The 14,915-nt window shown below is 43.5% G+C and overlaps 1 protein-coding gene across 6 annotated transcripts in view; it reads left to right on the top strand.

The window, feature by feature from the left end:
* Positions 1 to 6,671: 6,671 nt before the first annotated feature.
* Positions 6,672 to 14,915, top strand: part of Soxn (SRY-box transcription factor soxNeuro) — a 280,985-nt gene continuing 272,741 nt past the window's right edge. The window contains exons 1-2 of one of the 6 annotated variants that reach the window (XR_011732849.1): positions 6,992 to 7,981; positions 8,373 to 8,931. The gene's annotated coding sequence lies outside the window, so the exon portion shown is untranslated. Of the gene's footprint in view, positions 8,932 to 14,915 lie in introns of all 6 variants that reach the window. The other 5 variants (XR_011732848.1, XR_011732852.1, XR_011732851.1 and 2 more) reach the window with 5 other exon arrangements.

Genomic DNA, 14,915 nt, shown 5'->3' with positions numbered 1-14,915 from the left:
TCGCAACTTTTGCGAAGAAGTCAGAAAATATGTCGACCATCATCATTTCTTTAAACTTGAAACAGAAACGGAGATTAGACACAATTTTTCGTTTCTTATATATAACTTAAAAATTTAAAAGAGCGAATCGACAAATTTTTTATAGAGAGCTCATAAATATATTCACAAAGAAAGGAACAATTATAATTCATAAAAAAAAAGAAATTTATCTTAGAAGGATGGGGCAAAAAATTATTGTTGCAATCGCTGGGAGTAGTCGATATCGATGATGTAAGAGACTCTGTGCTTCTTTCCTGTGCAAGGTAATGGGCAAGGTAGCGAAACCATGAGATACTTACTAGCACATAAAAGGAAAGAGAAAAAAATATCAGGTGAAATAGATATAGAGGAAAGAGAAGAAGAAGAAGAAGAAGAAGAAGAAACGGGTGAAAAGGGGATCTCGTGCGTGTAAAGCAACCCGGTGCGTGTGTATTTGTGAACGGTCCAGGGGTAGGAGGTAAAGTGTTCGCGACGAATCTACGGAATGGGGTGGAAGCACAATGCTCCAACAATGACGCTATTGTGGAAACGAATAACACATACTCTTGCGTTTTACTCTGTGCTTCGTCGAGTGTAAGCCGTATAGCTGAATCAAATGAATAAGAGAATACCATCGCTAAGACACAGTTCCGACTGCTGACGTCGAAAGAAGTAGTCTACGTACGAGATGAAAATTATCCGAATGATACTGATAACGCATTTACTCTTATAACAGCATGCGTGTGAATTCTAAAGTCCGTCCCATTCTCTTCATATTAGAATAATGTATTTGTATGTAATGTTATACATTTATGTCAGTTCTTATTCAATTATATTTTTCTTGTAACGAAATTCTTCTACGAAATTCTCTTTAATTTTGAAATTTTATTTACACGCCCCGTTGTGCATTATAAAAAAAATGCTTCCGGGAAACAAAAAATAAGTTCCGGGGGATTAATTTTTGCGAACGGTTGGAGTGACGGGCTCGATACGACGGGAACAAAAGTGGATCGAGGTGAAAGTGAGAGCACCTAGTTTATCGTGCGCGCATAAATAGCGTGCTTGCAGGATCGTCGAGCCGGCTCCGGCCGAGAATTTGCGTTGTATAGGATGCAAGTAGCAGAGAGCCGATAGAGGGGAATATACGTAGGCAGATTTAATTAGCATGGACGGGCGGAAGCCCTCGGGGGTAGCCGGGGACGGAGCTGGGCAGTTGGAGCGTTAAAGTTAAATGACGGTTGGCGGTTGCTTATTCTTCCCAGCAACTGATGCTTGATAATCTGCGAAATCTCCTTGCCGACTCTCAATTCTGCTCGATAGTTCATTGCCTGTGCGGGCCAATTCCCTGAATGGAACGAGTCACGGGCTGACTACCTTAATTGTAGTGGCTGCGTCTCCTCTCGAGCGCTTCTTTTTTTAATCGTCAGTGTACCGTATTAGAGTCGTTTCGTCAGGCTCTCGAAAGTTTCGGGAAACGCGCGGAAGGAATTGCTCCGAATGCTTTTGCTCGCCAACATTTTGCATAAATGTACGACTAAATGGCTTCAGGGATGTCAATCTTCTCTCTATAAATTTGACAGCTTTCATAATTACAAGTTATCTAATTATAAAGAAATCTTATCATAAAATACACTTTTATAGAAGCATGATTACTTGTAAATTGCTTGTTCTTCGCGTTCCGTTAAAATTTGTTGACACGCTATATTTTTCTCCCTCTCATAATTTGTTTAAATTTATGATAACCATTATTTATGCGATCTTGTTTACGCGAGTGACTTGTACACTGTCGCGCGTGGATTTCACGGAACATTCGGTGAAAATAATCGTCAAGTAATCGCGCGAGATCCTACATTAACCCATTCTATTTTGTCCCTCTCTTCCTCTCTCTCTCCAGCTCATCTTCATGTCCTCTTCCACTCGTTTCAACCCTCCGACACTCGTCCCGAACACCACGAAACCCCGCACCTCGTCTTTTCCCCGCAATTTTTCCGCCACATTTGCTTTTGTCTCGCGACAACAATGCATCGCCTCTACCGCTATGACATAAAAATATGTGCAGCGATGTATCTCCTTCTCTCTTTCTTTCTCCATCTCCTTTCGTTACTTCTGCGCCGTTTTCTCCCATCCTATTGCTCATCTCCCTATTTCCCGTTTGTCGACACATCACGGAGAAGGCTCCGCTTTTCGTACGAGATGCAAAAAGTTCAGTCAAAAATAGTGCTACATTTTTATTTTAAAAAGGAAATTTGAGATTTTAATATCTCAATATATTAAAAAGAACAAATAACAAAGCACAATTTTCTAATCAAATTATAAAGATATTGCTTGTTATATATAATTTAATACGATAAACGATAAAAATTGTACATTTCTTATGCAGAGATCGTTTTACGGGCGTTTGGATCGTCCCTTGTTCAACCATATTTATATTTACCCTTACATGCGTGCAACGCTTTCCTTGTGACATATTCGCGTGTCTCATCCCGACGTTAAAGAGGGTTGAAGGAAATCGGTTTGGGCAGCTCGCGACTACGGGAATATTGTTCGTTGCGCCGGCGTCGTCGAACAATGAGCATGCAAATGATCGGCCGAAGATCGATATCGGCGCGATCAGAATTTTCCTGCGGCTCGCGGTACTGAGGGCGCGGGCTTAACTCTCCCTCTCCCCTCTGGTAGACAAAAGGGGGCCGGCGCCGGTTGACAATAGCTCGATGGCATTACGTATGCAGGCGCAGGGTTCCGCGCTCTTTTCGAATTCGTTGCATTCTGCCTTTGCCTTTCCTCCACAGCCCTCCTCTTTCACGTCCTCTTCCAGTTACGTTCTCCCGGTCTCGCCTCTTCGTTCCGGAGGCCATCTTCACGGATGCGGCCCGCAATTTGCAATCGCCAATTCGGCGGCCAGTTCCTCGCCCTCCAGCCTCTTTTACCTCCTTTTATTGCCTACGCGAGCTCACGTGCGATGCCAATGTATTATTGCGAGCATCGTTGTGATTTAAACCGCGTAGATCAAAGAATCGAGCTTTCAGCGTTAAAATGCCATTGTCATATGTTTCTTTTAATTTCGCATTTTATCTCCTACCTACTGAGACAGTGTAGTTGTTAAAGCTTGCCTGAGATTTCAATTTAACATCATAATTTAATATTATATAATAAACACAGAGTCCAATTTAAATAATTGAAAGATATACGAAAATTCTGTGTTTTTTGAATTATCGCAAAATTGTATATTAAACTTATTTGAAAGACAAATTCTTTTCGAAAGTTTGAAGAAAAAATCTGTACCCAGGTAGCAATTAATGTCTAAAAGACATCATAAAGACATCTTTAAGATTTCTGGCATCTTAAAAACATCTTTATGATGTCTTTTAGACATTAATGCTACCTGGGTATCTATGTTTAATTTGAAATATCACTTGAGTATATGAGCGTATACATATCATACGGGACTTTCTTTCGCCAAAGCCCGGTTTTACGACATCGCAAGCGATAAAATGATATAAAGCATACCGCTCTCTTGTCCACTTGATGCGCGATTCTTTGTCGTCGGCCGCGAAATGCCTCCTTCGGAAAATGCAACGTCAATGGAGGATATCCGAGAGCGTTTCGCTCATAAAGCAATGTGTGACGTAAAGGCGGCTATATAATAAACTGTAAAGTGCTGGCTAGGCTGGATAAAAAGATACGATCCGGTGAGTAAGACGATTCATGATGCGTCCGAGGGAAAGGAGAAAGAACGAGAGAATGATCAAACGATGAGAAAGAAGGGATCCAAGAGTGAATTTAGAGTGTTATAATGAACGCGGTTTGCAATCGAAATTACGTAATGAGAGATCAAAAGGGGATAAAGGAAATCAAACGAGTGCTAATATCTCGAACGTTATCGCGCTCGTTCGAACACACCGTGGACCGGGTTGATATTTCTATTCCCCGTTTGTTTCCGGCGATTTCCTTCATTACGATCGGCGAATCGACACGCGCTAATTTATGCAAAATCAATTTGCCAATTAACCCGGGCGCATATCCTCGGTTCATTTGTATTGACGCCTTTTGTACTCGCCACGGAATACACGACTTCTCGTTATACGTTCCCCGCGTATGTACGTCGATCGGGGGGGGGGGGTGGGCGGAGGGACGGGGGGGTTTTGGTTGGTTCCTTCGCTCCCGACACGGCATAGGTTTAGTATCGTGGAGTGTGCCCCCGGGGCTGTTACGAACTTAATGAAGCTATTTTCCGTTTAATTAGAATCCTACCGTGATCCTTCCATTCTTAGGTGGGTCTCGTAGTTAATCCTTCCGGCCGCGATATTAAGACGCCGAGCGTTCCTTACAAAGCGCGCGCCCGCTAACACAATATCGTCAACTATATTGACTCGGCCTTTATGCACTCGGCGAGCTCGGCGCGAAAAGCGTGAGTACAATGTGCGCGTTATTTATAACGCTTGATTTTTGCTTGCTTTTCTTCCGAGTGCACGGAAACCATAAGATTCTTATCTTAACGCGAGTAATCATTAAGTTCTGAATTTTGAGAGTTTCTGAAGTTATCGAGAGTGTCTTTTTTACGCGAACGCACGAGTTGCAAGTACCCGAGATTTTGAGATCTCAATAATACAAATTACATCGAGAGTCAAACGCTTTATATATATATTTTTTCTTTTAGTTTCGTGATTGTACTAATAGATTATTGTGCTCTCTGGTCCGCAATATAAATTCATCGTTCAATTTGCCTCAATCAATTAAGTGCCCTCGCCAAAGTATCAAGTTACTGTTCTTAGTAGATCGTCTGCAGTAGCCCTTTATTGAAGAGCTCTCCTCACGATTTATTAACGATAAGTTTTTTCGTTGCATCTCTGTACGCGCACAAACTAATTTCAATTTACTTACATTTTATGTATAAATAAAGTTTAATTAGAACTTTTGAATATGCGTATTGTTTTCCCGACGGTATTTAGAACGCAAAGCGTTCCTGCATTGTTGCTTAAATAAAGGAGTATCAGTTTCACAGAGGGAGGAAGGAAAAAGAGAAAGAGAGAAAAAAGAGAAAGGAAGAGTACATCTCGGTACATATAACTGTGAACTGACCAGGTTTGAATTTGACAGCGGGGCATAACGAGGCTGAAATATCATGGGAGAATGTCCTTTTGAAAATGTCTTTCTTTCAGATCCACGAAAGAACGTTAATACAAAATCTAGAGAATATCTTGCTTCGAAACGCATTCGAGCTTAAATAAAAGCGAGCTTCGATAAAACAAAGCTTTGGAAAATTTTAAATTTATACATTGTTTTTGTATCTCAGGCATTTCACCGAAGGTCTCTACCTTTTTGTCTATTTGAAAACCGTTTCTTCATTCTTCCAATTCCTTCTTACACACATGGAATGCCCTCGACTTATTCAGTCGACTTGCAGTCGTCTACTTCGCAAGTTAGTTTGTTGGGCATTCCGTATTTCCATGATGCCACGTGGTGTGAGAAAGCTTTGCGTTTTTCTCGCGATTTGCACTCGCCGAATCTACAATGAGTGCTCAGGATGTCGAATTAAGTGTCGGAAACGTCGAATCGAGTGTTGGGAGCGTGTCGGTGGTGTGAATATGAATAGTATATCGGTAGTGGCAAAGTGTCGAATGTGTCGATTGGCGAGCTTCGTATCTCTCTCGCGATTTTTGCTCGCCGAATCTAAAATGAGTATGAGGGTAAGTTTTGGAGATCTCAATTGAGTGTCGAGTCGAATATCAAATGTGACGAAATACCGAAATAGCTAACGGCCATTACTGCATCCAATGTACAAAGCATCGGGTAACGCAAGTAAGAAAGTTCTGGTGCATAATTCAGTCGCTGCGTCTTTCTCGCAACGGCGGCAAGCTGCGGTAACTCCGCATTTTTCACGATTTCTACTCGCCGAATCTACAACGAGTGCACAGAATGTCGAATTAAGGGCTGGTTGTTCCAGCCTGTTGTTAAACTACCTAATAGTTAAATCATATGATGTCTTTGTTTATCCTTTACATTGGACAAAGATAGACATGTGATTTAACTATCAGGTAGCTTACCAATAGGTTGGGACAACCGGTCCTAAGTGTCGGAAACGTTGAATCGAGTGTCGATAGTGTGAAGTCGCGTGTCGGTGATGTGAAATAGTGTATTGGGAGATGCGAATCGAGTATCGTCGAAGTGCCGAATATCCGGAGTAACGGACCCGTTAGGGCCTTGGCACATAGAAAAACTCAAGCAGTAAAACTTACGCAGTAAGAAATCAACGGTATGGATTCGCTACCGCTTAGGGCCGTGCCTTAAGTTCTTGACTGTGATTGGCTGATTTGCTTACTGCTAGAGTTTTTACTACTTAAGTTTTTCTATGTGCCACGTCCTTTAGTGAGTTTTGTATTTCTCACGATATTTGCTCGCCAAATCTGAAATGATTGCGAGTACTGAATTAAATGTTGGAGATGTGTCGATTGAGCGTCGAAATATCAAATGTGACGAAATACCGAAATACCGAAACAGCGAACGGCCATTGAAGCGAAAGCATCGGGTAACGCAAGTAAAAAGACTAAAAAGTCCCGCCGCATACTTCAGTCGCTCCGTCTCTCTCGTAACGGTCGGCCGCAAGTCGCGGCGTAGCTCCGCGTTTTTCGCGATTTGTACTCGCCGAATCTAAAAGAAATGCCCCGGATGTCGGATTAAGTGACGAAAACGTCGAATCGAGTGCCGGTAGCGTTGAAATCGCGTGTCGGTGGTGTGAAATAGCTCATTGAGACATTCGAATTGAGTATCGGCAGATTCGTCGAAGTGCCGAATGGCGGATTCGTTGGCGAGCCTCATCGTATCTCTCGCGATTTTTGCTCGCCGAATCTGAGGCGAGTTCGAGAACGTCGAATTAAGTGTCCGCGGCGTCAATCGAGAGTGTCGAGCGCATCGAAATGAGTATATCGGACATGTCGAAGCGCCGAATAGCGGAGTAGCCGTTATGGAGTCCGCGGTTTGAAGCATCAGGTGACGCGCATTAAGGACGGTTAGGACGCGCCGCATACTTCAGTCGCCTCGTCCCTCCCGCAACGGTCGGCAGCGAGCCGCGGCAGCTCCGCGCTGCTCCGCGCTTCTCGCGGTCTGTATCCGCCGAATCCGAAACAAAGTGTCCGATTAATCGTCGCGAGCATCGGAGTATCGCCGGGAATACGGGAGTGCCGGAGTCGTGTGTCGAAAGTGTCGAAATTAAGTGTCGCGGATCGCGAGTGTCAAAGTGCCGAGGTGTTGGACAATTCGGGAATTTTTTTACGTCTTCGGTACGTCGCGGCGTCGCGGTCGTTACAGTCCAGCCCCGAATTTGGTCGCGAAACGAGCCGAGGTCAGATAAAACATTTTTCAGCGACGGGCTTTTATTGTTCTCTTTCCTACATACACCTATATATCGAGTCATAAATACGCGTATAAACTTATAGATATGTACGTGAAATCGGGACGCCGCTTTTCGGTTAGTATTCCGCGAACATAGCCGCGTTAACGCGCCGCCCGCGCCCGGCGCCCGGCGCCTGGGCGGCGGAGTGGGGGAATCACGCGCGACGGGCAGTGGTGGGGCGGCGTTGCAACCGTCCGACCGTTCAGTCCCATGCTGCTGTGCGACGTGTGCGGGTGTGCTCGCGGGGTCTCGCGCCTCGCTCGCAAGTTCGTGCGTTTCGCTCGGCTCCGACTTCTTGCGAGTGACGTTTTTTGTTTTCACGGACAAGAGTGACGCCGTCAGTGCGATATCGAAGATCGAGAGCACCGCTCGTGTCGCGTTGCCGTTTTCGCAGTTTGATATACGCGATTGTCAACTGACGTTTCTTGTGCCCGGCTCCGAGTTTCCTCCTCGCTTCGTGCGATCGTAGTTTCGTTACGCTCGTGATTTCGTTGAATTGAGATGTCGATGTTATTCCACGCGAGTTGAGATTTGATATAAAACGTCACGCGGCAGATCCCAGGATGATCGTAGGTTAATTGATTTAATATTTCCGTACGTTGTGTCGAATGATCCGCAGTTCTTATTGCTTCGTGGTTTTGTCGATTTTGCAGCGTAATTCAAATATCAATACGATCTACGTGAATCCAGTATACATGTGTATTTTTTTTAATATACGGCAAAAGTGCGTTGACAATTTCCAGCTGCACTCTTGAAAAATTCAGTTAATCGCGGTTAGAACAGCTGATAATGACAGACCCGGTCGTTAATTTACGAATTTATGAATGAATTACATTTATCTTTAAATCACAAAATTATTTTTTTCATAATTTTTCTCAATAACGAAGGATACGTGAATTTAAACGCACATTCATGTGCCGCTTTTTGTTTTCGTTGTTCGAATAAATTTTCATTTCAATTCGAGGCGAGCACTCGCTGACGTTTAGCTAGACCGAGATGCAGCGTTTCGTGTTACCGTGTGTAACGGAAGCGAGAGCGTGGAGGCGAGAGGACTCGCGATCTCGCGCGCGCGAGACGGACGTAAGGAGCCGCGGAGATTCGGAGTCGGCCGGCCCCGGCCGTTTCGCCAAACGCGCCGCGCGCGCGGATCGTCGCACGCACGCCGCGAGTTGTTGTCCGGGAACGTGGTCCGATGATTTAGAGAATCTCGCGTGTGAGTGACGCGGTGACGCGCGGACAATGCGCGGAATTTCGGTTTTGAATTTTGCGCGACGATCGTGACAGCGCGTCACGCGCCCGAGGCCGTTGCTGGATGTAGTGCCGCGGGTTGCAATGACGTTTGGCTTTGACTTTGAGTGGTCGTTAGAGTGGTCGGTATCTCTATCACACCTCTACCTACCTACCTACCTATTCGGATTGGGGATCTGATTTATGTTGCGCCGGGTTGTGCCATCGCCGAAATTCTCTCTTGCCGCCCCCGTCATCGCCGAGTGCCGACCTGGTTTCGTCGCTGGAGCACGGAGGTGAGTACCCTGTTATAATTATTATATTACCGGCGTCTCTTCGGCACGCGCACGCCGCCGTGTGCGCTCGATTCTTAATTCGTCCGATGCCGTGTTGATTACGAGCGATTTCTCAAAAGTTGTCTGTTAAAAAACGTAACGCGGTAGATGAACGTAATTTTTCATTCTTTTCATGTCTTTCGATTTGCTTAACTGACTTTTGTCACGTACACGTGACTCCTAAATGCATTTCACGTGTAGTGATAATTTTTAACTTATTTCTTTAGTCTATCCGGCACGTTAATATTATAATTATTAATTATCACGGCTGAAGACGAATCAAGAGTTTGAGTGCATCTCAGAAAAATAACAATTTTGCGTGTAGTTACATCGATCGATGATTGTTTTTTTTTTCCAAGAATAATGCGATAGTACTTACTGTATATCTATATATTTTATGTAATAATTCAACAGGATGGTATGATAGAAAAAAATATTTAAAAACTCAGAAGATAAAAAATGTATAAAATATATTAAAATATACACATATATTAAATTACAAATAAAATTCAGTCCTATTGAATTATAAATTGTAAATTGTCTGAAATGAATCTAAAGTAATATAATAATCTTTTAGGACAATTATAGGTAGGGTAGAATGATGAAAAAATTCCTTTGTAGTTAACATGTAGGGTTTAATTTTTATTCTCTAGTCTACTTAAAAATGAAAATTGACTTGAATACGCGTTAAATAAAACTGACGTTAGAATAAACGAATTTCATTTAAAGGGATTTTAATATCAACAATGGGTGTACCCCTCCATAAAGTATCCCTTCGCCCGCCCCATTGATAAGTCTAGAGTTAATATTATGCATATGACACGTTATTGGGTCCCTCGCCGGCCTATTTCAAGTCCCAGTTTAAGAGCAACCAATACATCGAGGGGTTCGCGGGGGGAGGGGGGTAGGGCGCCTTGGGTGAAGCCTGAACGATAGAGAGAGGGTGCGTCGAGGGTACGGAGGGCTGAAAATGGGGAGGAGATCGCCGTACGCCAGGGGTTGGTAACATAAAAGGCCAGCAATCCCTGTTCCACGCAGGCTTCGATTGTTTCGGGCAAGCAGCGTTCATTTGTTTTTCTTCGCGCTCTTCGTTCTCCCACCTTCGGCCGCACGATTCTTTACACGAATCCTCTCTTCCGCACACGTGCGCCTATTCTCGATAGACCGACTGGGATTGACGCCACGTCGTCGCCTGCTCACTTGGTTTTTTTGCGTGCACAGCTATTGAATCGTCAGATTTTGTGTATGTCAGGAATTTGTAAACTACTCGATAAACACAGATGTGGCTTCGCTTAATGCTTTTTTCAGTGTTGTCTTGTGGTGATCTCCGATAAAAGCGGTCATTTCCCGGAAGAGACGATTTTAGTAGTTCCCCGAATTCTTCGGCTTCGAAAGATAAAATATTCCACCGAGTCTTGGCTTTTTTTTATTTAGTAACGTTCTTTTTAGCGCTCCAAATTTAAAAGGCATTTTGAATCAGAAACATTATAATCGAATTCTTAATATCGTAATATTGTGAATGTCGATACCATCGGTATAATGGTCAAATCAGTGTAGCACTGCAAAAAATATCGTTTGGATCAGAGTTTGCGTACCGATTATAACGAGGATTATAAGAATTATTCTAAATTACGTACTTGTAAAAGTATAAGTTGAGTAAAATTAATACATTGTATTTAGTGATATTTTTTATAAATGATACATTAGATATTATGTACAGGATATTGTATATGTATAGGTATTAGATAGGGTAAAAGATATTTTAGATGTAGTGTGGGTTTAATTTCATTTTCAAAATTATAGTAATTTTTGCATAAGTTATAGATTAAAGGACTTGAATGATGGCAAATGATAACGATACTTTAATGAACTAAAAAGAAATCCATTCATGTCATTATGTCGCGACAGCCACCTGCGCACGTGGCGAAACTCGCGGTCATCACCGACGCTTTTAGCTGCTCCGGCTCGTGCTTCGGGATACAGTAAACTCCGCAGAAAGAATACGTCATTCTTAATTCTAATCGATCGTGGTTACGTTGATGCGAGACTTTCGAACAGCAGGAATACGTGTGTTACGGAACCGTTAATTAATTTTGGGTGGTGTAACAGACCGAAACTCAGGGCGATCAATTCAATAATGAAATCGACAAGAATGACGCACACCGGTTGGTCAATTAAACGGTGTCATCTGCAACCGTGAAATTTCGAGCGGCTCGGTCGTAATGCCAACAGCTGACAGACGCGAAACGATACGCTCCAATTTTCTCATCCGTAAGCAATGTGGCAATGCGATACGGATGACTGTCAATTAATAAGACCAACACGTGTTGAACATTTTATTCTCGCGATTTCAGACCATTTTCTACTAGCTCTTTTCATCTTCGCTTCGCGTTTCACGATTTTATATGTAAATATAACAGTGTAATTATATTTTATTTCATCAGAAAGGGAGATTCGGAATCTCCCTTTTTGCAATCGCGGCCACTTGGAATCTCTCCTTCGCGCGGGGGCTTCTATAATAGTATCTCGTATTCTAGAATCTCTCGTGTTATTCGTCTATAATAGGAACACACGGCAAGTCTCCTTGGCGACACTCGTGCGATCGGCTCGAAGCTCGTTGCGGCGATTACTATCGGCAAATCTGCCGAGCGTGGAGCGGCTCGAGATATTCGCGCACAATAGCCGCCGTAGTTATCAGGCATGCACATGCAGATGTAATTCAGCAAGCAGATCGAGCAGCGACTCATTAGCCGCGATTCAGATTCTTGCCGCGCGGCGCGAGCTCCTTTTCCCGAGCGCCTTCGAGTTCGGGCCCCGTGTAGCGTACGGTGCGCTTTTCTCTGTCTCTCTCTCTCTATTCCCCTTTCTCTCGATCGATTCCTCGACGTTCTGAATCGACGGCGCGCGCGAAGCACACGGGGTACGCGATGTCCCTCTCTCTCTCTCTCTCTCTCTCTTTCTGTCTCTATCCCTCTCTCCCTTTCTCTCCGGCGGGTGCCGGCGAGCGAAGCGGGCGGGCATATACGGAATAAATCGTGGCTTCGTTACACGCGACTCGAAGGCGGCAAACAAATAGGGTTAATTCCACGTGCGCCCGGTAGCCTGAATACGTCGTTTCCGAATGGAGGTAATTCCGGTGACAATGTGGCCTTTGATTTCATAGAACCGCACGGTCGAACGACCACCTCCTTCCTCCTCCTCCTCCTCCGCGCATTTCCAACTCCCTCTTTGCGATACTCGCTCCCTCCCCCCCCGCCTGCCCGTTCTCCTCCTTCTCGCCCTTCTCACCCCTTCGCCCTTCGACCGCTCTCTCCGCGAAAACCCTGTTTCATCCTCTGCGCGCGCTCTCTGCAGCGAATATACATATAATAAAGTAAAGCCAGCCACCACTGCCGGCTCCGACCAACCCGGGCGAAAAGACTTTATTCAGTAACTAGCGATTCATACGAAATCGCGAATCCATTTCTGCTTGGCTTCACTCTCCACGCTCTCCTCCGCTGGCCCTCTCTCTCTCTCTTTCCTCCCTCTCCCCCGCATCTCAGCCAACGACGTTCTCGTTCGCCTTGCTCGCGGCCGGAAGTCGCGAATGGCGAACTTTGAATAGTCCATACTTTTGCCGGCTACACTGCCTCGAGGGTGTAGATAGCGATCTTATCAGATTGACGTTCCGTCGAGGTTCTTTCGCGATACAATCTTTTGATAAAGGAGAAAAACCAATGTTTTATTAGATACGGTAAAAATGATCAGCTCGTACAACTTTGTTATATCTTGCGAAAATCGTGAAGACTTGTTTACGTCGAGTGCGAGAAGTCGCGAAGCTCTCGGAAATGGATCGCGTACGTTTGAAGGGTGAACTTGGAACAAATCGTCTCGCGGGGAAAATGGACGAACGCTTTCTCCTTAATGCGAGTGAAATTGTATCGCGCTCGGTGGCAAATCTGCGTATTATGCGAACACGGCGTTGCATTAGGGAATTTCGATGCTTATTGATGAGGGCTATCACACACACAAGTAAGACGAGAATATCTTTGCAACGAGGTGAGAGTGCCCCGACATTTTCACATCGAAGCACTTCTCGCCCGTGTTTCGTGGAGTAACATTCTAAAAACGTGTGGGACTCCCACGATTTTTTTTTCCAGTCGTACATCTTATTTTCACTTCATTAGAAGATATTATCAGGATTCACGGCGCGCGGCGTGATAACTTTTCTTTTTTAACGCGAGCATTCATATGATAATCGTCACACGCGTCTTAATGACGAGCATCGGTTATTAACATTCCGCATCTGGTTTTTCTCGCCGCGGGGCGTCTTGAGAAAATTTTCAAAGGCTTTCCGAGGCGTTCGCATTACCTCAGTATGTAGACGATAAAGAGGGTGACGGGCGAGGGGAGGTGAGGACGAACGTTGTGCTAAAGCGGGAAGAACGTGAAGTCAAGGGAAGAGTTTTCGCCGCATTCGGTACTTCTCCAGAGCTTGGAAATATTTCCGAGGATTCAGCGAGTTTATTAAGGCTATTCAGAGCGCCTCTGCCTCTGAGACAGCATTGTGGATACAATTTAGTCTTATTCATCCCTTCGCGGATGTCTAAATATTTTCAACCCTCGCCCACCCTCCCGTTTCCTCTCACCCTCCCTCTCTCCCTCCCTCCCTCCGCCTCCTCTCTTTCTTTCTTTCTCTCTCTTGCTCGCTCGCTTGCTCGCTCGCTCTTTCTCTCTGTGCAATTCTAAGTTCTACAGAACTTACCCCTAGTTGTAACATTTTATCTCGCTCTAATGGCGATGTATTCGTGCCATGACAACCCGTAATTTCATACACTCCAATCGGTTACACAATCCAACTACAATAACCGGTTGCGATCTTGCCACTTAGTTTTCCTTTCTTGTCACACGTTCAATAGGATTAAAGAAGCAAAGTTACATTTAATTATAGCCATCGAGGATATATTTCAAAAATGTTTCAATATTGTTACAAATTTTCTAGAAAAGTGGAAGAAAAGAATCAGTTTTTTTTCTCGGGTGAATATACTAGATATTCAATAAAAAGTGATGCCGCGGTACGTTTCTCCTGCCTCAGGGTGAAATTAATTTTCGCTCCTCTTTTTCCCGTGTCTTAGACAATTTCTTCGGCATTAAACGATTCTTTCTGAAGGTAGTCACGGCTGTCGGCGGCGGTCCATTGTTATGGTGGATAACGTGTTATGTAAAGCAGGTTCCGGAGCATTATTCTGCTAGTAATCTTGCCCTTTATTTCTTTAGTCTTTACGGAATAGTTTCGTAAGTATGGGATGACAATTAAAGAAAACGGATTAGCTTTATCATCTCGATGAGCTGATTTACAGCTTTGTTCTATTGTTTATGACGTTTTTAGCAGTGGTGCATTTGTATCTGTTAAAAATCGTGCGCGCACAGAAATTTTTTTTCTGTTGATATGATAAAATTTTGAAAATGTAAGGCTGTATAGTTTAACCTGTAGAGGACGGAAAGCTTATTTTTAGGCTCCACGGGGGTCGCTTATTTTTTGTAGTATAACACTTTAACATATATATGGAAGTTATAAATAAAAATCATAAAAATTTATGAAAAAAACTTGTCAGTCCTCTAAAGGTTAAAAGATATAAACACAAAGAAGATAAAAAAAGAGATTATTTTCAATTTTTTAAAATAATCTCTTTTTTTATCTTCTTTGTGTTTATATCTCTTAACCTTTAGAAGACTGACAAGTTTTTTTTATGAATCTCTTTCTTTTATCTTTTTTTGTGTTTATATTCTTTTGTATTTTTTATAATTTAAGGAAGCAATTTCTCGTGTAAAAATATTTTTTTAATTATCTTTATTCCTTATTTCGTGATTGAGTCTTCCATAGATCTTTCTTATCGCGATCTCTTTTTATCTTAGACTTTCTTCCTAAACGGAATTGTTTTCTTCCTAAACTTTCTTCCTAAACG

Source organism: Temnothorax longispinosus, chromosome 7, assembly GCF_030848805.1.
Source record: "Temnothorax longispinosus isolate EJ_2023e chromosome 7, Tlon_JGU_v1, whole genome shotgun sequence".
Lineage (NCBI taxonomy): Eukaryota > Metazoa > Arthropoda > Insecta > Hymenoptera > Formicidae > Temnothorax > Temnothorax longispinosus.
The sequence above is the reverse complement of the archived record's forward strand: the minus strand, read 5'-3'. Positions and strand labels throughout refer to the sequence as shown.